The sequence below is a fragment of the Tasmannia lanceolata genome, unplaced genomic scaffold, assembly GCF_043159265.1.
Source record: "Tasmannia lanceolata isolate RefF3 unplaced genomic scaffold, GAP_Taslan_0.1 ptg000013l, whole genome shotgun sequence".
Taxonomy (NCBI): domain Eukaryota; kingdom Viridiplantae; phylum Streptophyta; class Magnoliopsida; order Canellales; family Winteraceae; genus Tasmannia; species Tasmannia lanceolata.
In genome coordinates, this window is record NW_027518690.1 from 42,414,848 (window position 1) to 42,429,548 (window position 14,701).

Here is a 14,701-nt window from a genome sequence, read left to right on the forward strand (position 1 = left end):
GGCTCAAAAAAAAACATTTCATGCACCTTTACTGAATTTGGGGGATTTCGTCAAAAATTTCGGTTTCGGTTACCCCTGAAATTTTGGCTTAAACCGAAATTTAAAACCTTCGTTGGGATAAGATGAATGGTCCAATAACCAAAATCCAATTGAGCCCATCTATAGTAACGAGTCGCATGCTACTATTGGCTCCAAATAAAGTGCATAATGACCAATAAATAATGGCTCCACATATGTACTAAACAATAATCTACTAGTAGTAATTAGAATGGCATAACAAAATCAACCCTAATATACTGGTTTCATGTGACTTGTGAACTACGAACCTGAACAGGGTCTTAGCAAACTGATCAACAAGGTAACATGGTTCTTTTTTTTTTTGTTACTATCCCATTTGTTTCTGAGACAAACCTCACATTTTTTATTTCATACAAGAACAGAAAATTTAAGGACCAAAACCACTCTTTTGGTGAAATAACTCAACTCAACTCAACAAAGCCTTTGTCCCAAACTAGTTGGGGTCGGCTATAAAATTCATGAAGAAGGTAAAAGGAATCTACCCGGCTCTAATCCTGGTTCTAGTTGGTTTTGGTGATATACTTATGTTAATTCCTAGTTTTGGCACCAAGACTATAAGCAAGAACCCTAATAAACAACAAAATAGATGAGAAAAAATAACAATAAAAAACCAAAAACAAGGACCAGCTAACCAGTCAAATGAGACTCCGCAAAATTATGAATAAATATTTCCTGAAAACAATAAAAATGTACTAAATGAGAAAGTACTGCACCTCAAAACTAGGGCACTTCTTCAAGATATCAACTAAGAATCTGAGGCTTCGGATGGGTTCAGACCATTCCTTGAAAAATGGTTCCCCAAGATGCCCCTCTCTTGCCGCAGACCCCGCTGGTGGAAACCATTTCCTCTTGGCTTGTTACTGTAGTCCCTGTCGCTGCCGTCTTGTCCCCTTCCCCGCCCAAAAGTTGGGGCACCAAAGCTGCCTCTAGGAGCCTCTATCTGATAACCACCCCTACCTCGGCCCCTTCCTCCTATCCAAACATTTTGAGTGCGGCAGATTTATGAAATCAGAGATGGGCAATGTATCTCAAATAGTACATTTGTGAAAAATAAAGAGTAGTTTTAATGGCCAGAGGAATCAAAACAGACCATGTTAGAAAAACTAGTGCTACTCCAATCATGTTAAACCATGGAAATTGATTGCTAAGTATTTTACCATTTTGTCGACATTTCCAAAGCGCATTAGTAATGCCAAAAAACAAACCAAGTGCCCAGCTAACTAGGAAATTGTTCATTTCAAGTGCCCAGCAATGTATATTATAATACATTCCAAAAGGGTCTTTTTAAGTGCCCAAACCCAGGAAGGTATATAATAAATTCCAGAAAGGGGTTGGTATTACCTTGAATTAATTATCTAGCACATGTGGAGTGTCGCCTAAATTTCATAGGTCATGCACATACTTAAGAATGATTTTCATGTGGGGAAAAAAAAAAGAACAAATCTATTGCCCAACTAGGAAAAAAATATCTTAGTTCTAACTTGCTTAGAGGAAAAATATGGCCCCAACTAGGAAAATTAAACATGCTGGAAATCTTAAATCTTCCCCACAATAAGCTTACGGGCTCAATTCCATCTTCTCTAGAAGATATGAGCAGCTTGACATTTGTTAATTTATCATACAATAATTTGGTGGGTGACTTCTTAACGGCAAAGCCTTCCAACAACAGACTTTTGTTGGCAACAAAGGTTTATGCGGCAATGGGCAGGGTTTGGAACCGTGCAAGTCCTGTCACTAAATATTGATAGTTCTTTCTCTTTTGAGCACACTATTCCTTCTACTTCTAGTTTTTGGAATTTCATTAAATTTTTGCCACAAAACGAGAAATGCAGAGGAAGAGAGAAATGAAATGAAGAGAGCTGGGATCGGTGTATTTCATATGAAGATATCATCGTTGTAACATAGCACTTCGATGAAAAACACTGCATTGGGGAGGGAGGATATGGGAGAGTTTACAAAGCAGCTTTGCCAACAGGGCAAGTAGTGGCTGTAAAGAAACCTCACAAATTAGAAGATGGCGAGCATATTGACCAGAGAAGTTTCATAAATGAGGTAAGGGCATTAACAGAAATCCGTCACCGCAGCATTGTCAAGCTTTACGGGTTTTGTCCTCATACTCGATGTATGTTTCTTGTTTATGAGAATATGGAAAGAGGAAATTTGGCTAATATCCTAAGCAGTGAGGAAGAGGCAATGGAGTTGCATTGGGTTAAGAGGGTGAATATTATTAAAGTTGTGGCCCATTCTTTATCATACATGCACCATGACTGCGTCCAGCTTATACTTCATCGAGATATCTCTAGCAAAAATATTTTATTGGATTCAGAATTTGAGGCTCATGTCTCTGATTTTATTGGACTTCTAAAGCCTGATTCATCTAATTGGACAGAACTTGCAGGCACTTAGGGATATGTTGCTCCAGGTTAGTTCCCCACATACATTGCTTAGTTTATTGTAGAAGTATAATTATTTGGAAAATTGCATGTTATTGTATTGTCATGTTATTGGGCCTGTGTAACGAGTATGCTATTATTGGGCCTGTGATCAAGAGATACAGCAGAGATGCACTATCATAGTTCTTGGTCAGCCAAAACAATATACAACCTTAAATTTTATAGAAATTTTGGGTGTTTCTTTCTAAAAGACTTTCTTCAAGGGAATTTTTGTAAATTATCCAACTTTAAAATGTTTGATTAGGATATGGAGTGTTTAGATTTTGAATTTTTCTACGAAATATTAGAACATTTCTTTTTATATGTGTAACTTTATTGTGCCTGTTGGGCCACCTTTAGCCGGCCATCTCCTGGAATATTTTTGCGTGATGATGAATTGCTAGCCAGCACTGACTTGATCCAACGGTCAGAAGAACACCTTATGGAATTTTTGGTAAAAACTTTCCCTAAAAATTGTCTTATCTAATGTTTGGATACTCATTTTCCATAGAATTTTTTCCTTCCAATGGCTTTCTTTCAACATAAAATGTTTGGCATAAAATTCTTCTTATGCCATTTATGTGGAAAGAAACAGAGCCATATTAAAAATAGGGAAATGTTATCAGCACTACTGTTTTTTGCGGAGGGCTCTCCTTACTTTATTAAAAGTACGGTATGGCCCGCACCCTAGGATGATCCAAACCGTCCATTAGTGGGCCACATCCTAAATAAGTTGTGCCCCCAAAATCATTTACATCGGTTGATCCTAACCCTCCGATCTGACTGTTAGAGGGTTGATCCTAACCCTCTATAGATCGGAGGGTTAGGATCGACCTATGAAATTGATTCTTGGGGCACAACCTATTTAGGCTGTGACCAATCTAAAGGACGGTTCGGATCATCCTGTGGTGAGGGCCATACCATACTTTTAATAAAGTGAGGAGTGCAATCATCAAAATACAGTGGTGCTGATAACATTTCCCTAAAAACAAAATTCCTACATTTTCTTGCAAAAAATCATTCTTGCTAGACCAGGGAAGTCTTTTTTTCCGATGTAAAGAGTCACTATTCACACCCCTTAAATGGTTTTTATTGTAGATGCATATATATATTGTTTGGAAGTATTCAAAGTGGCCCTAAGTTTTTAAACAATTAAGAGAATTGTTTAACAAAGAAATTTGGGATTTATTGGGCAATTTCATGGAAAGCTATTTCGTTGCTGGCTTTTGCATGATAGAACAGCCACTTGAGATGAATTAAATAAATAAGACAAAATCTGCCAAAAAGTCAACATGTATAGCTGTTGTCACGTGCAAAAGCCAACCTGGCTTTCTGCGAAATTTCCTACCAAATCCCTAGAAATTTTATGTTTTTTGATTTTTTGATTTTTTTGGCAGAGCTTGCTTACACAGTAAGAGTGACCGAGAAATGCGATGTATATAGCTTTGGGGTTTTAGCACTTGAAGTTATAATGGGAAGGCACCCTGGAGAGATCATCTCCTCCTCATCATCATCATCATCATCATCTGAAGTTAGCCAACATCTACGGCTAAAGGATGTGTTGGACCCACGGCTCCCAAATCCCGAAGACCAAGATGGAAATGAAGCTGTTCTGGTAGTGTCAGTGGTACTCGCGTGCATAAATGCAAATCCACAAACTCGGCCAACCATGCAACATATCTCTTGAAAGTTCTCAACTCGAATGCCACCTTTTACAAAGCCATTGCACACAATTGAATTGTCTCAACTGAAGGCATTTCAAGTATAAATAGGTTAAGTCTCTTCACCTAATCTGTTATATTGTATATTGTATATAGGGAAATGATAAACACGCCCCTTTTCATCACTTGGGACAGCCAGCAGTAGTGTATCAATGACTGCAGAGGGGCTGATGTACTTCACGTCAGAAGGATTCAATGGATTTGATTGCCACGTACACTGCAGTTGGGTGTCACGTGTGATGAAAAAGGGTGCATTTATCATTTCCCTTCTATATATGGGTCAGTTTTTAGGGGGAAAAAAAACAAATCGGAGAATTGCATTTGGCAAATTGGACCAATGGTCCAATTTTCCTACTTGATGTCACGCGAAAAACATGGGTTGCCATCTCTTACCCAAGACTCACAAAGTCTTAAAATTCATAGTATGTATAGAGGAAATTTCACGGAAAGCCATTCCACGGCTCACTTTTGCGGGAGAGAACAGCCACCTCAGATGAATTAAATTAATAAGACAAAACCTGCTAATAAGTGAGCCTGTGTGAGTGTGATGTTCTCTCATGCAAAAGTGAATCGCGAAATGGCTTTCTGTTAAATTGCCTATTAATCCCTATGTCTAGATGGTAAATACTTTATATATGCCGCTTACATTTTGAGGTCATATTCATCCATTTACATGCTTTGTTATTTGAGCGTCCTTTTTCTCTCTCACCCGCGCTAGTGTCAGGGGGTCAAATTGCTCCTCCACAAAGCAACCCGTGATGGCACTAAGTCTTCACAACTTAGTCAGCCAAACCCTCCCTCAAGTACATAATGAGGCTCTCTCAAGAAATGGGACAGCACACACAAAGGAAAAATCAGCACACAAAATGAATACAAAAGCATACACAAGGGACACCAAATTTTAACTTGGTTCTTCCAATCAATGCCTACTCCACGAGCAACTCCATTGCCATCATCTTTCTCAAACTCTTACTCTAGGCCAAAGCCATTACAAGGAAGCTTTTCTCTCACAATACACACAAAAACCCATTTCCTATGTGCTTGGGCGTTTTTGCCTCATATAGAGTAGTTTTGGCAACCAACTCAAGGCCATTGGCCAATTTACATAGTGCCTAAAGGCTGTTGGCCAATGTACAACACTTTCAACAATCCATGTGCATTTGCATTACAAATCATGAGCCAACACTTGGCAAAACCAACCAAAACCGTCCAGCCATGTTGTCCATTCAAAATGCATTGGTTTGCCTCCAAAATCCGCATGTGCAACACCACTTTGCCCATTGCCTTGCTGCCATGTATGCATTCCAGAATCATGGAGGGTGTCCCACATTTGGAGAGAAGCAAACCGTCCAGCAGATTTCCTTTCAAAAGCTGACTGCCCTTTAAAGGGTTCCTGTTTGCTGGGGTTGTCCCTTCCTCATCCTCTCATTGACTATGTTAAAGAGGATGATGAAGGAACTCTCTACTTTAGACTGTAATTTCGTCGCCTTCCTGTTATCTGGTTTTGGGGTCTGCCTAACCCCGATTACTAATCAAAAAAAAAATGTATGAATTCCAGTGCCAAAACCGCCCAACTATTGCCTTCCTTGTTTTCAAACATTTGTAACCGCCCAACTGTTGCATTCCAGTCCAGGCATGCCAGTAGTCCATTTTGAACCATTTGTAACCGCTGCCTCCATGTGCAAAGCTTGGGCACTACACCCAAGTGCTGGCCACTTGCCACATGCTTATTGGCTTATCGTTGCCCGCCAATCCAGTGCCCACCAGCCACCAACCCAGCCAGTGCCTACCAATGCATGCCCGTGCAAGCTATGCATAGCCCATGCCTATGCTCTATCCCATGCCAAAGCCTTGGTCCCATGGCCTTCTTCCCACCTTGTTTCCTATTGGCCTAACTCCCTAGGCCATCTTGGCTATTGGCAAGGGTGCAAGGTGCCACCACAAGCCAATGCCTATGCCATTGGTTTTAGACCGCCAGATACTTTACATTTGCTCTATCACGTTCAAATGCTGATTCTGAAGCGCAAATTTATAGGTAATGGATTAAAATACTCTCAGATGTGAATGGATATTATAAATAACACCCTCAACTTCAATAAACTAAAACTAATAAAATAGCTTCTTCTTTTTAAATTTTCATAGAGAAGAAAAAAAATTAAACAGCGACAAAAAATTAAAGGAAATCAAATGCATGCCAGTAAACTTCATTAAAATTATAAAATTGCCTTATATCTTTTCAATGGTTTTGGGGAATGCTAGATTCACAGGCACCCTTGCAAAAAAGGGAGTATAGGACACCCCTAGTCAATTTGCATTTAAGATGGCACAAAATATTTAAGAATGTTAAACTGAAGCGTGCATTAGCAAAAACCAGCTACAAGGCCGCCCCCATTGGACCAACTCACAAGAGTGCATTTTATTATTCATTTAATTTCACATTTTTGTGTGCCATTATAAATGCACTATGGAGTACCCTAGACTTGATTCATCCTCTCTGGTGAGTAATTCACTTTAATTCTTTATCCATCCATAGCACCAGCGCGTCTGTTTGTGTTTCTTTTAATAAGAACTTTGCAGTGAATAGCAAGCAGAAGTGGCAGAAAAATAAGAAGCCAAGGGATATGATGGCTATAAGAGAGATGATCGGGCTAATAACAATGAAAAATCACAAGAAAAACGTGACTTCTATTGTTATCGATGTGGCAAGCCTGGTCATATTAGAAGAAATTGTTGGGCTAGGATTGAGACCGATGATGGGAATTTTATCGTCGAATCCAAAGACAAGGAGGATGATGACGATGGTGAATGGGACGTGCAAGCTTCTTCTGCATGTGATGTGGCAGTGGAAGAGACTGCTACGGAATATGACTTTGAGAGGGACAATTGTGAACGTGTATTTTCACCACGGACTCTTCTGAGAGTCCTTTTATTTTTGGGTTTTGTTTTACAATAAGATAACAATTAGAAAGAGTTTTTTTTTTGTTTAGAGTGCTTCTACTGTTTTCAATAGAGTGGTTCAACGTTTCTTCAGAATGCTTATACGGTTTTGAAGTTGTATTTATCATAATTTTTCAACTCTGTATATAGAAACTCTCTCTCGTTAATTCTTTTTCTTCCTAGATTAACCAAAGACGTTTACAAGTGGTATCATAGCTCGGTTTCGAGAAGAGCTCGGTTTGATGAGCATGAGTCAATGCTCGGAAGAAACTTAACATGACTTGTGGAGAGTTAACGCTGAAGGGGAGTGCTAGAGTCATCACTGATTCGTGCACGGCGTCGGAGGGGCCGGGCCGACGGGTTTAAGTAGTTTGGTGAGTCGGCGTTGAGGGGGAGAATTGAAACGTAATATGTTCACCACTGACTAAAATAGAGTCCTCTTGTTTTGTTTTTAGCGTTTTGTTTTTAGTGTTAGATAGATATTAGATAGAGTGTTGCTTTCACGTTTTGCACTGTGCTTTACCATTTTTCATACTTCATTATTACTCCCTTGTTAAATCCAATAGTATCTTTCTTCCTAAATAACCAAAGAAAGTTTACAAATGGTATCAGAGCTCAGGGCGTGGTAACCCCCGTTTGCCTCCGAGGGCAGGAATGTCCCTCGGGGAAGATCTCGGAAACCCCTGTTTGCCTCCTAGGGCGGGAATGTCCCTCGGAGAAGATCTTGGAAACTCCGGTGTAGTACCTTGTGGTTCCCACGTTGCCACCGTGTGGAGGGGCAAGATTGTCCACGTTGCTTTCACGTGGAGGGGGAGATTGTTGGGGTTCCACGCAAAAGCAAATAGTCCCACATCGGTAAAGTGGATTGAATGGGGATGGGTTATGAGGGAATGGGCACCCTCCCTCTAACAGATAGCTTTTAGGGGTGGGTTCTACCCAGTTAAATTCCCTACACAAGGAAGTCTAGACCTATCAAAGGGATTCTCCCAAACCCGATTTAAATATCCAAAATCGCATCTCTCCATTCGATAATATTAGATCTTTAAGGTTTTCAGAGATCTAACTAATACAGACATGATTCATACCTCAAATCACGATCTATGGCTTGAGAATCCGTTTCTCCTCTCTCTTCCACAACTACTCCACGTCCATGGGCTGAAGAAAACGTTTAGGGTTTGTTTAGCCTCAACAAATATCATAAAAGGGTATTTATAGGCTTTCTTAAAATGCCCTAATAAAGTAAACTTCCCATAAGATAAAAACGCCCCTCACTAAGAGAGGGGGGACCAATTTGCAAGTAGGAGTATTTTTGGGTATTTACATCTACAGCTAAGGAAGTAGAAGTAGAAACACCTCAGTTCAATTGCTATGTAAGTTTTTTAAGCATTTAGTGCAATACTGTTTTCTTCTCCTGGATTTGTAAGCTTTTATGCATACTCCAATATTTTTGACAAAAAATTAGAAAATAGGCGAAGATAGTATCTTTTCCAATAATTTCATCAGAATATTGGAAAAGATAATTTCATAATAAATTGAAAACCACTCTTAACAAAATTTGGATAGGGTTAGGTTTGTTATCTTTTTTTCGTTTCCAAACTTTTCTAGAAAATTCTTATCTTGTTTGGATTGCAAGAAAATATATCTGATGGAATACTCTTTCTAATTAATTTAAGATGGAAATTATATGACTAATTAATTTAGGGGGTAAACGTAAGGTCCCTAACTAAACAATTGAATAAGGTTGGCTCACTTTATCTTTTTTTACATGTAAAAAATAAGAAAATTTAGAACTTTTTTTCCTTTCCTAAAATTTCCAATAATATTCCTGCAATCAGTTGCAATAGGCTATGGTTTTAGTTTTGTTTGGGGATAGAAGCTAGGGTTTAGATTCTACTTGTAGGAGAAGAGGAAAGGAGAATGTTATAAAGTCAAGAATGGGCTAAAACGTTTACTTGTTGAATGGTTTTTAACCAAAATATTAGAATAGATACTATTTTTGCCTATTTTCTAATTTTTTGTCGAAAATATTGGGAGGAAAAATGAAATTGGACTAAAACAGGAAATTGTTGAAGGATTTATTATGAAAATATTAGAAGAGATAGCATTTTTCGTCATATATCGTAATTTTTTTTGAAAAAATTGGGAGAGAATTAGCAAATGCACTAAAACTACTTTAAAATTGGGAGGGTAAATGTCATTTTGAAATTTTAAAGTAGGATGGTTTAGATAATATGCTATTTTAGGGACTGTCAAGCAATTATTTTTCCAAGTAGGGACTGATCGGCAAAAACCCCTAATTAACCCACTGTCAAAGTTAAAACAATTCCCAAAAAGCTGTCACAAACCAATTGATAGAGAAAAGAAAATTAGTGAGCTAGTGCAATTATCAAAACATGGTAGTGGTAATATCAATTGTCTAAATAAATAATGGTATAGTGTAAGATTACGTAATTTAAGTAGGGGTGGCAACGGTTCGGTTTGACCCCCAAACCGAAACCGAACCGAACATGCTTACCTCCAAACCGAAACCCAACCGAACCAATGAAAAGGGGCACATTTATCATTTTCCTATGAAAAGGGGTGCATTTATATATCATTGTCGAAACTGAACCGAACCAATGGAAAGGGCAGATCGATCATTTTCCTATGAAAAGGGGCGCATTTATCATTGTCCAAACCGAACCGAAATTGAAACCAAACAGAAACCGAAACTGAACCAATCATGGTTTGTTTCTACCGAACCGAAACCAAACGGAACCGAATTTTGAATCGGTTTGGTTTAACCAAACTGAAACCGATTTTTCAGTTCGGTTTCGGCTCTGTTTCGGCCAATTTTGCCGGGCCTAAATTTAAGGGATAGATGGAGAAAAATGAAAAAGATGAGTGGGGGCGCAGAAATAAGAGACCAAACGGTACGTTTAAAGCTTCAATGATGCAGAAGAAAAGATAAGGGTGGTGGATGTTCATGGAAAATATAAGTTTGGATTATTAATACGGGAGTGATTTGGTAGTCGATGTCGCGGAAAGCCATTTCCAGCTGGTTTTTGCATGCGAGAACAGCCGCATGTTCACATTTTGGAAGATTTTGTCTCATGCATTTAATGCATCTGATGTGGCTTTTCTCACATGCAAAAGCCAACCGCAAAATGTCTTTGCAAAATGTCTTTCCCCGAATTTGGCCTAACAAGACCCTATAAGGGAATAGATGTCAAAGTTTATCTCAACTCCCATCAACACACGGCATAGAAGGAGACAATATTACAAATCCCATCAACACACGGCATAGAACTATAGAAGGAGACAATATTTCAAATCCCATCAACACGCGGCATAGAATGTTCAACTGATACCATTTGTGTACATTAACTCACTCATTAGACCCGGCAAAAAGTGACCCGGACCCTCGAGTCCACCGGCCCAACCGTAAATTACGGGTCCGGGACCCATTTGAAATTGACCAGCGGGTCCACGCGGCCCGTCAAACCTGGGCCGGGCCGGGTGCCCGTAAAATTGGACGGTACAGCCCCATCTATAATGAACCACGGGTGCCCGTAAAATGGACGGTACAGCCCCATCTATAATGAACTCACCCCCTATTTTTTAAAATGAACGGTACAGCCCACACCATAGGATGATCCAAACTGTCCATTTTATGGGCCACAATGTAAATACGTAGCCGTTTGCATGATGTGAGTATATCTTTAGTCCTTAGATCGGAGGGTTAGAATCATCCTATGGTAATGATTTTTGGGGCACAGCCTATTTACATACGTAGCGACCCATCAAATGGATAGTTTGGATCATCCCATGGGCCGACCCATCCACCCAGCCTGTACGGGTGTGGTCCGGGTCATTTGTGACTGGGCCCGCATGACCCGGACCCGTACGGGTTGGGTGAAACCGGCTTGGCCCATCCGTTTGCCAGGTCTACTCACCATGTGGAAAAGTCTCGTATTCACAAAAGATAGCTTAATCATTATGCACTTATAATCAAGGATTTAAATTTCGGTTTCCGTACTGGTTTCGGACCCCTTGAAAAACGAAATTTCGACCGAAATCCGGCCAAACAAGAAAAAGAGTATTTTATTCAATATAAAATTTCGGCCGATATTACCGAAATTTAGGTAAAATATTAAAATAATTAGAAAGAACACATTTTTTGGGTGAAATTTCGGGGAAAAACGAAATTTCGATCGAAATTCCGAAATTTCGGACGAAATAAAATACAGTTTCTGGTAATAGCGATTTCAGTGTCGGATTTCGGTCTGAAATTTCCGATTTCGGTCGAAATTTAAAACCATGCTTATAATTATAAGAAGAATGTTAAACCCAAGGGCGCCCTAGAACAAATACCTACAAGAGTGCCCCCATTGGACCAACTCACCGAGGTGATTTTATTATTCATTTAATTTTACATTTTTGTGTGCCATCATAAATGCACCATGCATGGACTGCTCCCATAATGGTTTCATCATATTCGGTGAGCATTTCTCTTTAATTCTTTGCAGTGGCATCTATTTGTATTGTTTTATTAAGAATTTAATCGGATTCATGTCGATCTCTGTCGAGTTGTTTGTATTATGCGTGCATCGACGATAAAGCTATCACTTTGGCATCGTGCCCTTCAAATGTCCTTAATTTTGTTTAAAAGGGCATTAGATCAGTCCAAGAAAGAAATGGGGTTGCCCTCTTCTTCTTAAATCCAATCCCGGGGACGGAAGTCAATTGCCCTTAGTATGTTGGTTATTTACTTTACAAATTAAAACAAATTGAAACGCCCATCTGCTCAACACACATCACACACCAACTCACACACATCATTCACTTAATTACAGACCTGGTAATCAACACAAAACAGAACTAGTCAGTTTAGTTGCACGGGGCCATACCCTTGATCTCCATGGAATGAAAGCAGGCATAGAGAGAAGGAAAACACATCAACAAGAAGAAGAAGAAGATGAGGAAAAACATACCCCAACTTAATAATTGAGGACCCACTCCCACATTAGTAGTCTCTTCTTATCTCCTCCCACTCAAAAACCACCAACATCCATGGCCTTGGAGAAATCTCTATCCCGCTTCGCTCTACTTTTCTGTTTTGTGATGCTTTCTTGCCATCCAACAACGACAAATTCGGTAGAAGCAGAGGCACTCCTCATCTGGAAAGCCAGCCTCTTGAACCAAGCTCCTCTCAATTCATGGTCTCTTCACAATACAACCAACAAAAGCCCATGCAATTGGAGGGGAATAGCATGCAACCACGAAGGAAGAGTCACACAAATAAACCTAACAGATGTAGGTTTACGAGGTAAGCTCTATAACTTCAAATTATCTTCCTTTCCAAAACTCGCCAATCTTGATCTTAGCAACAACGAGCTCTTCGGAACAATTCCTTCCACTTTAGGAAACTTGTCCAACCTTGCCATGTTGTACCTCCGCCATAATAAGCTCTCTGGCCCCATCCCTGAAGAAATAGGATATTTGAAAAATATGGTTCAACTGACCATCTCCTATAACATTCTAGTAGGTTCCATTCCTTTAACAATAGGAAACTTGACCAACCTTACCCATTTATACTTCGGTAACAATAGTCTCTCTGGCCCCATCCCTAAAGAAATTGGAGATTTGAAAAATATGGTTGAACTTGACATGTCCTCTAACATTCTAACAGGTTCCATTCCTTCCACATTAGGAAACTTGACTAAGCTTTCCATCTTGCAGCTCTTCAATAATAATAACTTTGGCCACATCCCTAAAGAAATAGGAGATTTGAAAAGTTTGGTTAACCTGAAAATGTACTCTAACATTCTAACAGGTTCCATTCCTTCTACTTTAGCTAATCTTAAGGAAATAAATGTTCTATGCCTATTTGAAAATCACCTTTCTGGTTCACTTCCTCATGAAGTATCAAGTCTAATAAATTTGCACAGACTCGACTTGGGGGACAACAACCTCTCAGGATATTTGCCGTAGCCGGAGAAGAGGAGGAGGAGATCCCACCAGAGAAGAGGAGGTGGAGCCATGGAGGAGATGCCACCGGAGAAGGAAGAGGAGGAGATCCCACTGCCCGCCGGGGAAGGAGGAGTCATCGGAAGGAACTCAAAAGCGTTGTTTGGGCAAAAATAAAAGTGGAAAACCTCAAAACTCTAGAAAGAAAATGCCCAAAGAAAACTAGAAAATCTGAAAAGGGGGTGTTTTGAGTCTTTTGACTGTTTGTTTATCAAAATTACTAGAAAACCCCTTTAAGTCTTTTAAGTTTCCACCCTTAATACTTTGTCTTTTCTTGGGAATGATGTTTCCCTCCCCTTTAATACGAATTTGAAAATTTGAAATTGACAACATGGTTTTAATGAAAACCAGCCCATGGTTTTAAGGAAACCATGTGGTTTTGCTCAAAAGTAGTCAAAAAGCTGTTGGTTTTAATGAAAACCAGCCCATGGTTTTAAGGAAACCATGTGGTTTTAGTCAAAAGTAGTCAAAAGGTGTTGAAAGGCAATGATGAGTGATACATTTTTTAATTCACTAAAAAACAAATGAGCATAGGAAGGGAACATATGGGGACAAATAAAATAGCATATGGCAATCCTCCCCATTCGGTTTTTCGGTTCTAACCGAATTATTTTAATAAAACCGACACCGAAACCGAAAACCGAAATTTATTAGTAATAGAAACCGAAACCGAACTGAATTACCATTTAACCGAACCGAAATAACCGACTGAATTCGGTTCGGTCTGTTATTTCGGTTATAACCGTATAGTGAACAGCCCTACGTAAAACAATAAATAATCTACTTTGGTGGTGTGGATCCAATGGAATACTTGATTTTATATGCAGATTCCCATCTGGAATACTAGAATTGATCACAGTCATTGATTCCAAAGATAGCTTAATCGTTCTGTACTTATAATTATAAGAAGAATGTTAAACAGAAGGGCACCCCAGAAAAATACCTACAAGAGTTCTCCCATTGGACCATCTTGCCGAGGAGCATTTTTTATTCATTTAATTTAACATTTTTGTGGTGAATGATCAAGAAGAAGAAAAGACTACGGTTCATACACGCTTAGAAAAATACGGTTCTTACACGCTTAGAAAAGACTACGGTTCTTACACGGCATAGAAGGACAAACGACTTTTTCACTATAAATCTACATCCAACATGACCGAAAAAACTCAAACACCACCAACAACCATGGCCTTGGAGAAATCTCTCTCCCTCTTGTCTTTACTTTTCTGCTTTCTGTTGCTTTCTTGCCGTTCAACAACGGCAAATTCAGTAGAAGCAGAGGCTCTCCTCGGTTGGAAAACTAGCCTCCTTAACCAAGCTCCTCTCAATTCATGGTCACTTCACAATTCCACCAATAAAAGCCCATGCAATTGGAGGGGAATAGCATGTAACCACGAAGGAAGTGTCACTCAAATAAACCTAACAAGTGTAGGTTTGCAAGGTAAGCTCTATAACCTCAAATTCTCTTCCTTTCCCAAACTTGCCAATCTTGATCTTAGCAACAATGCACTCTTCAGAACAATT